A 5,189-nucleotide genomic window follows, 5' to 3' on the forward strand; every position below is an offset into this window, starting at 1 on the left:
AAATAAAGAGATAAGGAGACGATACATACCCGTCACCACATCAGGTGTTGCGCGAGCCTCCTCGATTGTCATCTGAAAAGCCCTACTCCTCACAACAGGCACATCCGCTTTTCCCTGGCGGCCATCAGTAATCTGTAGAGTCGCTGGAGGGGGTACTACCACTGGTCCCGCTGCTGCCAAACTTGGGCATTTGGCTATCTTATGTCCCCTCTGATTGCAATGGAAGCAAATCAGGTCAGATGTGTGGGTGGTGGTGGTAGTAGCATTGCAATCCCTGCTAATATGACCCGTCTTGCCGCACTTGAAGCAGCCAGAACCACCCACCCTACACACCATATCAAGCGTCTTACCGCACTTGCCACAGCGGCCCCGACCCTGCTGGCCTCTCGATTTCGAGTCAAAAACCTTGGGCCTCTTTCCTGAACCCTCTGAACCCTGAACCTTATTCGGTTTTCTCTTCCTCTCTATATCCAAGTCAATCTCTCTCTCTCTCTCTCTCTCTCTCTCTCTCTCTCCCTCTCTCTATCTGGCCCTCATTATTATATCATCCAATGCCATGCAACTGGATCGGCTCACAAACTGCCAGATATCACTCCTCAACATCTCATGGTATCTCGCCTTCTTCATCCCCTCATCCGCCACATACTGCAGAACCAGCAACGCCTTCTCACGGAACATAGCGGTGATCTCAACCACCGTCTCAGTAGTCTGGCGAAGGTCCTCGAACTCCCTCTCCAACAGATGGACTTCAATCACAGGTGCGAACTCAGCCCAAAATCTTGTCATAAAATCCTGCCAAGTCATGGAATCAATCGCCTCGCCTTCCAAGGAATGTTCTACCTCCTCCGACAAGTCTCAAGCTATGTATTTCAGAATACAGGAAGCAAGTCTAACGTTTTCCCCATCGGGACAACTGCTAGTGCGAAAGGCATTAGCGACATCCGCTAACCAACGTCTGCTCGCGATTGGGTCCTTCTTCCCGAAGAACTTAAGGGATCCACATGCCCGGAACTCACGGAAAGTCAGAGTGTGAGCTCCCATCATCATTACCATCTCAGAACGGAATGTGCTCAAATGCTTCTCTAAAACCTCCATGATACCCTCCTTGACCATACCAAAGATCACCTGAGTCTGCTCGAGAATACTACTGGTAATCTCTGATGAAATGAACTCCCGCATCTGATCATCCAATTGCCCGGCTCCAACACCGGAACCTGAACCCTCACCAGTACCTGAACCACTACCAGGTCTTTCTCGAGTGACCACCATACTGAAAATAGACCGTTAAAACCATCAGAACACACGAAATATATATATATATATATATATATATATATATATATATATATATATATATATATATATATATATATACATCGAGGAATTCCATAGTCTACAAGCTTCCTAGCATCATCACAGCTTTCCTTGACTCGAGTATGGATCCTCTGCTTTCATTTGTACGGGCTCATACTACATTCCACATCCATCCGTATTTTCCTCAAGCATCTCTCAAAATCCTCCAAGTCACTCCCTTATCCATACTATAATGGTTGGACTCACACAAGAGTTATGGAATAGAGTTAAAACCTAACCTTCTAAAACTATTTAGTCTCAATAATATGTAACTTAGCATATTCTCTTACAACTTAGTTAAAGTTTGTGAGAACTCCTAAAAAGCATAAAGCAAGCACCATTCGAGCATCGATTAATCGGAAAAAGCATAACCTCAACAGGCCATCCTATCACTAACTGATCAGTACTAGCATGCAGGTCTACAAGCTCATACAGTAGGCATACAAAGGCATCTCTCATAGCACTCTATCGTGCATGTCACACCCCCAAACCAGAATGGCGGAAACATTCGGGGGTGGGTGACTTCACGTAGTATCATAACAGTTGAATATTGTAAAGGAAGTAAACACAACCATCATAAATATAATAAAAACTTACATTGTTGTGTGTAATACATGTTTCAAAAGAATATTACAAATATGATGATTTAAAATGTTTTGATAATAGACGCCTTAGCGTTCCTTTTCCAAAGCTGATGGTTACCTATATTACTGATTCCCTGAGAAATACAAGTAGTTTTGAAAAAGTGTCAACAATTAAGTTGATGAGTTCATAAGCGTTTTTGTACTGAAATTTGTATGTCCTTTAGTAAAAATAACTGAACGTGTTTTCCAGAAAATCCAATATTTTCTACATATAGTTTGAAAAAGTTCCAAAGGCTGGAATGCAATAGTATCTTTCGTGCTCAAAATAGTGAAAGTGTATTTATACTCAAATAATGTATTTACTGAATGCATTCAAGAGTCTCGTAAATCAAACTTTTTTTAATACTTCCGTGTGAGTTTTATAACCATGCTATTGACCCAGACTGCCTGTAACAACATTCTTCAGGCGTTGTAGTGTTATGATGTTTCTCACCCCAGACCTGCCGGTCTAACTGTAGCTAACAGTTTAGGTGCGGGATTGTCAATCTCGTATAGATCTATACACAAGTATCACGCTCTCCCTCCAAGAGATTATGGTTTATAATACAGGACTTGAAATGCATACTTGTGAGTACGTTGAAGCTGAATGTCTCACAACACTTAGTATTAATAGATTTACGAAAAGAAAAGTCTATATTTCATGTAGATGAAAGTATTTCATTTTCACAGTGTTTACGTAAAGATGTAATGAATAACCCGTGAACTATACCCATTATAGTTTTTCCGAAAGTGTGTTCCATTTGATGATAAAAACTTAGTGTAATATCAACTTTGCATGTGACGTGTAACATTGGTATTAATGTTGTTTAACATCCATAAACAAAATCAAGATAAAGTAATTGAAAACATTTCTAGCGATGTGTATTTTAAGTGTGAGTTTATCTCGTGTTTCACTTGTATTCCCCACCCCCCCTAAAACATGAAAAAGACGTGAAAATGTGGGGGTATGAACTCACCTGGAAAGTGTGATGATTCGAAGGAAACAAGATTTTTCTCGGGCAGCACTTCGACCGGGAAGTGGTAAGTTTCTCCGGATTCTCGGCGCTTCGGACCTTCGTCGGGGCTGAGGTATGAAACCGGGAAGTCGGGATCGTCTCGGGGTGCTAAACGTGGAGTAGAAGTGAAAGGGAGGAGTGAAATGAGCAAGGAAAGTCAGAAGTCTCGCATGCTATTTATAGGGTGAATTCTCAGGATTCACGTCGTGAACATGGGTTAGTTCACGTCGTGAGTCCGGTCTGTAGACGCGACGCCTGGTGGTCTACTTCTGGCACACATCAGTCATAGACTCACGTCGTGAGTCTCTTACTCACGTCGTGAGTTTCGGATAAGGTTGGTGTGCGTGCCTCGAACTTCAGAAATTCATATCTCTCGCCTACAACCTCCGATTTCGACGTTCTTTATATCCACGCGTAGGTGAGAATATACTTTACAACTTTCATTTAGACTCCGTCGGCTAATTTTGAGTTTAATTTTTAATATTATATTTTAAATAGGCCGGGAGAGGATAATTCCATTAAAAATCCATAACTTCTTCATCTGATGTCCGTTTTTGTCTGTCTTTTTACCGTTGTACTACTATTGTCGAGACCTTAAATTCTCGTTTAGGTTGCGTCGGCTAAAAATCGCTCGATCTTTATTTCGAGTTTTTAGCTGTCTACTACTGTTCTGAAACTTTAGAAAAATCATAACTTCCTCATACGAAGTCAGATTTGGGCGTTCTTTTTATGTATGCTCATGGTTTAACATAATCTATGACTTTCGTTTAGATACCTAAGGCTAAAAAGTAGTTTATTGAAGTTTCACTTTTTACGCTTAACAGTGTTTTACCGGTTGTGTTGCGGATTTTCGATTGGTCATAACTTCTTCGTTATAACTCGGATTTGGGTGTTCTTTATATATTTGGAAACGTTGACAATATATCTAACATTTTATGCAACCCAAATGAGACTTTAGAACACTTCATTTTTGACGCCATTTTATTACATCAAAAATAGTTTAATATTATTTGACTTTTTGAACATTACATTGACTTGAAATATCGGGTTGTCAAATCATCCCCCCATTAGATGGAATTTCGTCCCGAAATTTAATCTAAGACAGAGTTTATGGAGTAGGAAAAAGATGTGGGTACTTTTGTTTCATCTTATCCTCGCGCTCCCAGGTGTATTCAGGTCCTCGTTTGGCATTCCAATGGACCTTCACAATGGGTATGTGACTTTGTTTAGTTCTTTTAACTTCCCGATCCATGATTTCTACAGGCTCTTCCACGAAGTGGAGACTCTCGTTGATTTCAATTTCGTCCACATGGATGACGAGGGTCTCATCGGACAAGCACTTCTTTAGATTCGACACGTGAAAGGTAGGGTGTACGTTCTTGAGTTCCTGCGGTAATCGAAGTTTGTATGCCACCGGGCCGAACCTGGCAAGGATCTCGAATGGTCCGATATACCTAGGGTTGAGTTTCCCACGTTTTCCAAAACATATCAAACCCTTCCAGGGGGAGACTTTCAATAGTACCCGGTCCCCAACCTGGAATTCTAAGGGTTTCCGTCTTTTATCCGCATAACTCCTTTGTCTGTCTCTTGAAGCTTTTAATCGTTCTCGGATTTAGACAATCTTCTCAGTAGTTTCTCTTATGATTTCCGGGCCAGTGAGAGTGCTGTCTGGTACTTGACCTCTTGCTAGTTGTGTGTCGCCCACTTCAGCCCAACACAGAGGTGATATGCACTTACGGCCGTAGAGGGCTTCGAATGGAGCAACTTTGATGCTAGTGTGATAGCTGTTGTTGTACGAGAACTCGATCAATGGTAAATGGGTATCCCAAGCCTTACCAAAATCTATCACACAAGCTCTTAGCATGTCCTCTAACGTTTGAATGGTCCTTTCACTATGCTCGTCTGTCTGTGGGTGGTAGGCTGTACTCATGTCCAGCTTAGTTCCCATAGCTTTATGCAGTGACTGCCAGAATCATGATGTGAATCGGCTATCTCTATCGGAGATAATAGATATCGGTACTCCGTGAAGGCGCACTATCTCTTTAATGTAGATCCTTGTCAGCTTCTCCAGTTTGTCTGTCTCTTTTATTGGTAGGAAGTGTGCGGATTTGGTTAATCTGTCTACGATAACCCAAATGCTGTCGAGTCCACCCGTAGTCTTAGGCAACTTGGTTATGAAATCCATGGTTATCCGCTC

The sequence above is a fragment of the Lactuca virosa genome, chromosome 3 (assembly GCF_052849685.1).
Source record: "Lactuca virosa cultivar CGN04683 chromosome 3, Lactuca_virosa_CGN04683_v6, whole genome shotgun sequence".
In the NCBI taxonomy this organism is placed as follows: Eukaryota; Viridiplantae; Streptophyta; class Magnoliopsida; order Asterales; family Asteraceae; genus Lactuca; species Lactuca virosa.